The sequence below is a fragment of the Patagioenas fasciata genome, chromosome Z (assembly GCF_037038585.1).
Source record: "Patagioenas fasciata isolate bPatFas1 chromosome Z, bPatFas1.hap1, whole genome shotgun sequence".
NCBI lineage: Eukaryota > Metazoa > Chordata > Aves > Columbiformes > Columbidae > Patagioenas > Patagioenas fasciata.
In genome coordinates, this window is record NC_092560.1 from 85,049,210 (window position 1) to 85,059,846 (window position 10,637).

The 10,637-nt window shown below is 53.3% G+C and overlaps 1 long non-coding RNA gene across 1 annotated transcript; it reads right to left on the reverse strand.

Annotated features, from left to right (window-relative positions):
- Positions 1 to 544: 544 nt before the first annotated feature.
- LOC139826407 (uncharacterized) lies at positions 545 to 10,390 on the reverse strand. Its single transcript, XR_011736440.1, has 3 exons — positions 9,966 to 10,390; positions 7,994 to 8,061; positions 545 to 941 (listed from the first exon to the last, which is right to left on the reverse strand). It is a non-coding gene; the product is annotated as an uncharacterized lncRNA (long non-coding RNA).
- Positions 10,391 to 10,637: the final 247 nt, after the last annotated feature.

The following is a 10,637-nucleotide window of genomic DNA, read 5'->3' on the forward strand; positions in this document are numbered from 1 at the left end:
CGCGCGCTCCTTCGGGAGGCAGCAGCTCTGCCTAACTGGCCCCTGGGGACGGACGGTCCACGGACAACGAACGGTGTGTCTGCGTCACCAGAGGGGCAGAGAGGCCAGCAGAGCCAGAGCGTGCTCACCAACAAAAGTAATGGTTACATGACATCTTTGGATCTATTTTTAATCAGCTACCAATAAAGCTGTGCAATAATTATTGGTTGCCCTCGGTCCTTACCATCCATGATGTGTAGGTGTTGCGCAGTGTTATTTCTCTTGGTGCTGTCTCTGCTGAGGGTCTTGGACACTGCTTGGGGGTCTCGGACACTGCTTGGGATCTCACGTTGACCAGGGGCTGGGGGTGTTCCAGCTTTGCTCAGCACCCGGGGGGCGAAAACACGGCAAAACCCAAAAATGTGTTACGCCCTCGCACGTGCACAGAACAAAACAATTACAAAGCTTTTGTGAAGTGTTCTGGCGGATCCTGAGCTGCAGCAGACACGAGGGTGAGCTGGAGGATCCGCAGCACCCGGAGCAGACATCAAACCGCGGCAGAGCAAACCTGCCCCTGCGCTATCACTGCTTCTCCCCATCAGAAATCAGGCTCGGATACCCACCGCGTTTGGAGATACCGAAAACGGGGTGAAACGCTTCCGACGCCGGCTGCCTGGGGGATTAAGCGGGTGAGGTGGTAACTGCGCTCTAATGTGCTTCAACGGCATCTGCGACCAAAGCGGGGCCAGCTGCACCTTTCCTGTGGATTTGGGCACAAATCTCTACATTTCCAGTTATTGCTTGTGTAAAGAAAGCACCTTCCATGCCCTCTGCTCTGTGAAATAGTGCAGGGTGCACAGAGCGGAGCTCAGGACCCCGGGTTCGGAGTTAAACACGACGGCCGCCCACGGGCCGTCCGTTCCCCAACAGCCACCATCGCTCTGACCAAAGCGGGCTTGAACCTGGAAAAAGGTAGCGGAAAGACTTATTAGCACAGAAATCGCGTTCTTGCGTGCAACAAGGACTGCTTTTGATACCGAATAGTCTGTTTCCATCTAAACCATGGAAATTGAGAAAGCCTTTCAAAATGCATTAGCATTATCCAAATAATAAGTAAATTGAAATGCTAATGAATGAATGTTACTCCCTGAAAAAATAAGCAACGTACAAGGTTGGATCTCCAGCAACCGTAACACGGGCTCACTCTTTACACTCCTGCAACTGATTTCCTGTAAAAAGTAACTTCAATGTTCTTGGCCTTCAACCTGCAAAAATATGAGCCTGTGCATCAAGGAACAGCGTGTGAAAACGCATAAGGAGCCGTAGGTGCCACATCCTTTACAGCATCGTCTGTCATGGATGCGAATAATTATGCTACAGACAGATTTAGCTGCACCCATTTCACAAACAGGAAAACTGGAAAGCAGCTACATCTGCTCGGCAGCTGCGGCAGCCTGAGATAGGCACAGAAATCCCACTTTCCACGTTTATTTTTAGCCAGATGAGATGGAATTGATATGGAAAGCCCAGCGAAATAAATGTGAAAAAGAAGCCATGGCTGCGGTGCTGAGGAATCTGCGGCGCACTGTGCCGAGGATGCCTCTGTGCAATATTCATGATTACGGGTGGCGGGGAAAAACGTTGAGCACTTCAAACCAAACCAAAATAAAACAAAAACCTACAGATGTGCCTCGCTGGGAAACCAGAAAGGACACGGCTTCAAGTAATGATTATTTTTATTTAGGCAAACATTCTGCAAGGGACTGTTTCCAAGGAAAGCAATCTGGGTTGTGTCTGGGCCGAGTACACAGTGTCATCCTGCTGCAGGAAAAGCCAAGGCTGCGGGGTGCAGTGTGTGGGGCGCATGGGGCAGGCTGAGCCCCAGGGACGGGCACAGCCCGGGATGGGGACATGGGACGGCAGCAGCCACTGGGGCTGCCAAAGGGACCTCGGGGGAGCGATGGAGACAGTTGGGATGTGCAGTCTGGGGCAGAGATGGGACACGGAAGATGTGCAGAACTCCTGGAGCATGTTTGAGATCAAAGATCTTTCTGTTAGGCGCCCGCCTGTGCTCGAGTGTTGTTTGCACCGATCTCTGCACACTGTTGTAAGGAGCTCTGAGACACTTAGAGATATAGGTTCATACGACTGCCAGCCCAAATTAGGGATACTGAACATTAATTAAATGGCTCTAGCGTTCAAAAAAGCAGCGCTGCATTTACCTGTTTTTTCTCCCCAGCACAGAGCAAGGGAGTTGACGGAGCACATTGAGCTGAGGTTCAGCAAGGCACTGCTTAATCTCTCCTTCCGCACTCCTGAAAAACTGCAGGTGAGCAGAAATTCGCTCTGTTTCAGACATCCAGAGAAAGGTTGGACCCCAGGACAGTTGCCCCGTGGGGAGGAGAAGGATTTGTGTCCTTGTTTTGCTGAGCGAGCAGCTGGTGCGCGGGGGATGAGCGCTGCAGTGGGAAGGGTCGCGGAGCAGCCGGGTACCCGCAAAGGGACGAGGAAAACAAATCGGAGCACCTCGCAGAATCCACAAAGGAGAGAAGAGCGGCGCACAGCTCCTGGCAGAGCTGCACGATAACCCGCACCACCAGTCGGCTGAACGCCGACGGAGCCAGCGGTGCGGCCGGGCCGGCAAACCGCCCGTCGGGGACGCGCCACCTGCCCAGGGACCTGCGGGACACTCGGGGACAAATCTGCTGTTCGCTGCAAGCTAAAGTTCACCTCGCCGAAAGGGGGCGGCGAGGAGAGTTTGGGGTTTGAGAGACTATTTTTGTTAGGGTTTACATTGCAACTTTGCCTAATTAGTCTCCAATAATTAATGCTGTGAGCGTAACAGAGATTTAATCAGACAAAATGCTGGTAAATAAACCCCATGGAAGCCATACATCTTTTGATAGTAATGATTATGTTCTTTTTTATTATTAAAGATCCCATTAGAAAGAATTTATGATTTTTCCCCTTTGTGAGAGCAATAATAAACATTATGTCGGATGCTCTTATTTTTGGTATTGAGCAACAGAGTAGACGTAATTAGCCACAGTTAAAAAGAAATTTTGCCTGAATGGCTTTTGGGGAACATTACATCCAAATTACAGCCCTGTAGATTTTTTTTCATGTGAAAATGCACTATCAATAAATAACTCAAATACAGTTTCTCTGGGAAAAAGAAAAATGGTCCTGTGGAAAACAGGCAGGGAAGGAAAACGAGGACCTGAGAACCAACCGGAGGAGGAAGAAGAGGAGGAGGAGGAGGAGGAAGAGGAGGAGGAGGAGGAGGAAGAGGAGGAGGAGGGCTGGGCCAGTGGCTGATGGGACCAGGAGGGCCCTCCTGATCACTTTTCTGGGGCATTTCCTGGCTTTCTGGGCATTGCCCCAGGACGCTGGCCCGGCCGCACTGTCCCCTGGACACGCTCCAGGACACGCGCTGCTCCCCCACGGGGCTCAGTGGACCCGCAACGCGATGGGAAGAGTCACATCAGGGACCTCTCCGCGGATAAAGACCGAGAAGTGATCCAAAACCGCTGTCCGCCAGCGCTGGGAAACAGGAAGGAGGAACAGCTTCGTGATAACCATGACCTCTCCGAGAACAAGCCCCGCGTTCCCAGGGTGGAGAGGCCGCGTCCAGCAGATGACACAGCCAGCGGCTCCGGGCCTTTCCGACACCACCCAACAACCGCTCGAGGGTGGCACCGAGCAGGGCAGAGCCTGCAGCACTGCTGGGTTTGTCTCTGGGCACGCTGGGATGTTCCCTCGTGCCAAAGAGCATCTATCCCCTCCTTCCGCAGCATCTCCTGTGTGGTACCCGGCGCCGGGTCTGCAGCGAACCGGGCAGAGAAGGGAGAGCCAGCACTGCAAAGCCGCTGAGACAGCTCCGTGCTGTCAATGCTTCCAGCTCTGTCCTCACAAAACCGCGGGTTTTCCTGGGGCAGAAGCCGCCTCGGCCCCACAGGACCACGCACGTCCATGCATCTGCAACAGCAAATCGTTGCAGGACCAGGAAACTGCTCCGGCAGACACCGAACACAAATCCCAGCCCCTACCCACACCCAGGGCTCTGCTTGTTCGGAGTCGATAAATTCAAACGGCGCTTGCCTCGAGTGGAAAGATCTGAGTTTTATACTGCAGCATTCGCTGTGGGTCTTTAAAACAATGCATGCGCAGCCACATTTAATGTATGGATTCATTTTTTAATTTCAAAAACACAGGCACTTTTTAAAGTGCCGCGCAGCCATGAATTTGGCAGGCTGCTTAATTCCAGATACAGTAAGGATATCGCAGGGAGCCTTTTCCATTTTGAATCAAATGGAATTTGTGATTTGCATGCACCTTTTGAGTCAAAATCAAACATTTGCCCTGGATTGGCCCTAGTTTAATTAAAATGATGAGAATGTGCGATATGCTTTTGGTCTAAGGCAAAAAGGATGCACAGCACTGAAATTTGGAACAAACATAAAAAAAATTGAGAAATGCATGGTTGGAAGTGATAAGAAATGCCAAGACTATGTATTACATGGGATCACGGGATGAAAATAGAAAATGTCCTAAAAGAAATTCTGGCGTACTGTGAAACTGTTGTCGGAGGTTTGGATAGGATTACATGCTTTGTGGATAATGCCCCTGCAACTGGCGCTGTCGGGCTTGTCGTCTGCTGTGCTTCCCGCAGGGCCCATGGGGGTGCTCGTGGGGTGAGCGGATCTTCCCTCCGGCTGCCGCAAGGGAAGGGGCTGCCGACCTTAACATGGGCATGGCGGTGTTTGTGCGGACATATTCATCTCTCCATGTGGTAGGGGACACGTAAGTTCTAGAAAACAACTGCTCGTTTCTAGGAAGTGTCAGAAATTGAGGCAACCAAGAGTTCTCCCTCTGTTATCCCTGTCACTTTCGCCTTCAAGCAGTGCAGGATTCAGGGATTTTGGCTATCAATATTCCAAGAGCTCGGTAACCTGGCTTTTGAAAGCCTTTAAGCACGAACTTCCCTTTGGCTTTCCAAACTAACCACAGTGTCCAGAAATGAGAAGACAACCAAAGCAGGGAAGGGAGGTCAAGTTTTCAGACACGTTTTTGTGCAGACACCACCCGCCCCATGGGCCCCAAAGGCAAGTGCTAGGAAGATACTGCAACGCTGGTACCGGTTTGAAAGGTCATTCTTATAACAACCACCGAAATTTAGTGTCAGCTGCACAGAGCGATTTCATATGATAAAATTCCCTCTCGCATTAATTTTCTTCTGTTACGGAGAAACCCACACTGGGTCTCCATCAGCCCATCCCATTTCCTACAGCACCATGAGAGCTGACTTTAGCTGAATTTGTAAACACTTTGATGTCTGCGGACTTGGCTCTTGTACAGTCCTAAACTACCAGCAGGAGGTAATGGTTTCCAGCACTTAACTTTACTTGATTTCCCACTATTCTTCAGGCTCCCTGATTTGCATTCATCTTAAGGGGGAGCGATTCATTTCCAAGCTGCATTTCCTCCTGCTCTGGGGCTCGCTGCTGTTCCAGGAGTCACGCAAGGCTCTGCTTTTGCAAACCAACCCCTGCATATGGTTTGGGAAGAATGGGTGGAAATGTGAACAGAAGGGGCCAAGCAGCAAAATTCCAGATGATTTGGGAATGGGAGAAAAGGAAGGAGAGAGATGTAAAGTGTAACTGCTGGGCTGGGAACCGCTTGAAGAAACTGGGGAGGATTTGTCCCACTGTCACGGAATCATAGAGAGGAAGGTGTAAGAAAACTTCATCTTTTTCCCTGTATCTGCAGCAGCATTTCCAGGGGACCAGTGTTCTCACCTCCCCTGGTGAGAAACTAAGCCGGCCCATCAGGACAGTTTTTCTGCTGGCTTTGGTGTCCAGGAGCCACCGGGCTGCTGTCCCCAAAAGCCACATAACTTACTGAGCTTAAATCTGAGCAACAGCTACTGAGGTTAAACCCTGTGTGAGGATAAAGCCCAGCTCAGCCCTGGCTCTTGTCACATACAGCAAAATACCCAGGAACCAGAGGAGCAAGAGAGACGTTCCTGCCCCAGGGCATCTTCAGGCAGGGCAGGAGGGAAACGGGGCAACCCAGCTCTGCAGATGATCCCCTTGGACCCCAAAACAGTGAGCACAGTGCCCCCCACTGGGTCAAGCACCTTTTAAAACTCTTAGTGAGCGTACCCAGGAAAACAGCATTGCCGCCATCCTGCCACGCAGGGGGCTCGCAGCTTTTGGGGCTCTGTCCCTAAGGAGAGGTTGACCAGGCAGCCGAGGATGCCCAGTGAAAAACAGAGTTAATGTAGGTCCGGCTTATTGCCAGGGGTCAGATGGAGACAGAGATGCAGAACCATCCCATCTTCGGGAAAGACGCCTTCTGCAGCCTCCGGGCTGCTCACCTGCCCCGAAGGACTGAGCGCTCTGCAGAGACACAGCCCCAGAGCTGACCGTGATTTGAGAGGAGACGTCTCGCCCCGCTCCCTCAGACTGCTTGGGTTTGATGCCCAGAACATCTGGTCACCCTATAGCCTTTTTTATTTTAATCCTACAGCTACATTTTCTCAGCACATCGCCGACTGCCAACAGATGAGCTGCAACTGCTGGCACCCGCGAGCCAGCGAGACAGGAAGATGCGCAGTGTGTCCCAGCACCCCGGGAAGATGCACAGTGTGCCCCAGCACCCCAGGAAGATGCGCAGTGTGTCCCAGCACCCCAGGAAGATGCGCAGTGTGTCCCAGCACCCCGGGAAGATGCACAGTGTGTCCCAGCACCCTGTGAAGAGGTGCAGTGTGTCCCAGCACCCCGGGAAGATGCGCAGTGTGTCCCAGCACCCCAGGAAGGTGTGCAGTGTGTCCCAGCACCCTGCGAAGATGCACAGTGTGTCCCAGCACCCCGGGAAGATGCGCAGTGTGTCCCAGCACCCCAGGAAGATGTGGGGTCAGTGACAGGGGAGCCCACACCCACAGCTGGATCAGTCTGGGGCCTCTGGCACCTGCGGCCACCAGAGCCGCCCTGCCCACAGTCAGATGGCTCAGCACACACTGCAGTAACCTGACTTTTTATCTCTCTCGTGTATTCTCCTGCAAATTCATTTAAAATGTTGCTATAATGTCAAAAGAGACCCTTAGGATCATGAGATTTCAGAAGTCTAACTTAAAAAAGGACCACAGCATATCTAGCCAAGGAAAATGTGTCACAGCTGAGAATAATGATAAATCAGCTTTCCACCACAGCCCCAGCACCAGTTCTGCCAGCTGCTTCGGGGTGTGAGCACCCAGCGAGGAGCACCGCTGCGGGGACAGTGGGACCCCCACGGGAGCGTCGTCACCACGGCCGCCCATGGGAGCATCCCCACCCCACGGGAGCATCCCCACCCCACAGGAGCATCGTCACCGTGGCTCCCCACAGGAGCATCCCCACCCCACGGGAGCATCCCCATCCCACGGGAGCATTGTCACCACAGCCACCCATGGGAGCATCCCCACCCCACGGGAGCATCCCCACCCCATGGGAGCATCGTCACCATGGTTGCCCACAGGAGCATCCCCATCCCGCAGGAGCATCCCCACCCCACGGGAGCATCCCCACCACATCTCCCGCCATGGGAGCATCCCCACCCCGGCACAGTGCGGAGGAGCCCCCAGGGCAAGAACCAGCCGCGCTGTGTGGGAACAGCAGCCGTGGCCCCATGTCCTGCAAAGCCCTGCCCCACTGCCAGCCGAGCGCTGCCCCCACGGCTGCACCTCTCCACCGCTCATTGTGCTGTGCTGGATATTGCACGTGGGTTTGGGAGCAGGAGCCCGTGGGGGGTGGGTGTCCCTGAGTGGGGGTCTTTGAGCCCAGGGTCGCATCCTGGGGGTGCGGGACCAGCCCCACGGGGCTCACGTGGAATCAAGCGCCACGTCCCCGAGCAGCAACGGGAGAGGCACAGCTGAGCACAGCGCTGTTTGGGTTTGCAACACGCTAATATCAGCACAAACCATAACATTTACAAAAGTGTAACAAAATAAGCAAGTGTTTTTTTCAAACCTTACCTCAGCCATGACATAAGTATTTCAAGATGTTCACCAAAGTATTACAAATCACAGTGTGGGCCATCAATCTGTCAATGAATAGCACAAGCTTTGGTATTTTCGAGTGATATTTGAAATCCTAACCCCATAAGAAAATGAAGTCAGGCAATAACATCCTGTTTTCCGCAGCGAGCGTTCAGCTTCCCCAGCAGTGGGAAAAGGCTGCCGGAGCTGCGCTCATTCCTTAGCAAAGCATGTAATGCAAAGCAGCAAGCATTAAGCCCTTCTGTTTTACACTGCACGCCGATTTGGAAGCAAATATTTTTCCAACAACATCACCAAATTGAAAGCGTTTTTGCAAATCTGAAACCTTCTCACAGTGTTGTTTTGGAAAAAAAGCACTTGACTGAGCAAGCGTGGAGCTGTCAGTGACAGAAGCCACCGCTGACAGTCGCGCTGGGAAGCAGGAACCTGCCGTCACAGCAGCCCCGTCTGTCCCATCCCATCCATCCTGTCCCATCCCATCCATCCTGTCCCATCCCATCCCATCCATCCTACCCTGTCCCATCCTATCCCATCCTATCCCATCCCATCCATCCCATCCCATCCATGCCATCCCATCCATCCTGTCCCATCCCATCCCATCCCATCCATCCTACCCTGTCCCATCCTATCCCATCCTATCCCATCCCATCCATCCCATCCCATCCATGCCATCCCATCCATCCTGTCCCATCCCCTCCCATCCCATCCCATCCCATCCCATCCATCCTACCCTGTCCCATCCTATCCCATCCCCTCCCATCCCATCCATCCTGTCCCATCCCATCCCCTCCCATCCATCCTATCCTGTCTCATCCCATCCTGTCCATGCCATCCCATCCATCCTGTCCCATTCCATCTCATCCCATCCATCCTATACTGTCTCATCCCATCCTGTCCATGCCATGTCATGCCATGTCATGCCATGTCATGCCATGTCATGCCATGCCATGCCATGCCATCCCATCCCATCCCATCCCATCCCATCCCATCTGTCCTGTCCCTTCTGCCCCATCCCATCCACCCCATCCGGTCCCATCCCATCCACCCTCTCCTGTCCTGTCCCGCCCATCCCACCCCATCCCATCCATCTCTCCCATCCCATCCATCCTGCGTGGGTGATGCCCCGCAGCCCAGCAGCACCCTCGGGCACCGCAGCACCCCAAAACGGGCACCACGCTGCGGGGCCCCTGCCCAAGGGACCCGGCCTTGGGGAGCTCCACAACACTGCCAAGATCCACCAGCACCTCTCTGCTGTTTTCTGGGCGCTAACGAAGCCCATGAGAGCGCATCCCCGAAGGCTCCCGAAGCAGCAGGAACGGCGCCCGCCCGAGGCCGAGCCCGGGTCCCAGGCTCCTGCCGGTGGGATGTGGGGACGGGCACGGGCTGGTCCCAAAGCCCCACCTGGGGCTGCGCTCACCCGCGCTCAGGGAGGGGGCACCGGCCCCCCGAGACTGCCACCAAATACATGACAGATGGTTTAAGAAAAAAGCAATTATCAAAGGGGAAGATTTTGGAACGTCTCCTTTGAAATAAAAATTTGTTTAGCATTTTTAGCAGCTGAAATAATTTTCGGAGCATCTGATGAGAGATTTAAGTGCTTCATTTCCTCCTCTCCCTCACCGAGCCATCCGTTTGAAGGTTGTCTGTGGCACATCGAGTTCTCTGGTTTATTGCTATTGGTATTTTTCATTGGATAATGGCAGAATTAGAGATCAATGGCAGAGAGGTATGAACCGCGGCATTGCCGTCCGTTTGAATGTGCGGGTGCTTTTGAAACGCTCCGCGGCTTCGCAGAAGGCGGAAGAAACGTGTTCTGTGATTCTTTAACTACAACTACATGAAAGTATGTCGTATTACATCTTCCCTTTCTTCCTCACTTTGCTCTGCTCTTCTGTTCTTACTTGACAAAAAAAGGAAAAGAAAAGGAATTAGCCAATTAGCCACCTACCTTCTCCGTTATCCACGTGCTGCCGGATCACGGGAAAATTAATAAGATCACGTCCCTGAAGGTGAGAACGTGCCCCTGTCTCGGGGCTGACGCGGCGCCACCGCGCTCGGGGCTCCAGGACGCGATCTTCTAAAGGCAAGGCAAGAAAAGCCGTCCCTTCGTTACCTGGGCATTAAGGGCAGATCACAGTTAAGAAACGGCCATTTCTTTCTAGCGTGAGGATGTTCATTTTCAGTTTCCAGATTCGCAGCTCTTACCCCGGCAGAGCCCCCAGCGCTGCCGCCCAGCCGCCCCGATTTAACGGGAATTCACACTGAATCCAGCGGCGCTGCTGGCAGCTGCCACGCACAACGGTCAATGGCCGGGGATCAGTGCAATTGGCATTTCTGCGTCCAGAAGGTGCTTCTGAAGAAAAGCGAGGATTGGACCTGGTGCTTGGTAGTTCTGAAGGACCAAGGTAGAGAGACACGGGCGGTTCTGTGCGCTGCGCTCGCCCAGCGCTCATCGTCACCATTCCCTGAAGCTCGGGACTGATCGCTGATGCCTCCAGGTGCTTGAAAACTGCTCCAAAATATTCCAGCCTGCACAAGGAATTTGGGTCGTAAAGAGTGAACTGCGGAGCAGCGTAGGCTCAAATATTGTGTTTTCCATCAGAGCAGACCCTGAGCCGTG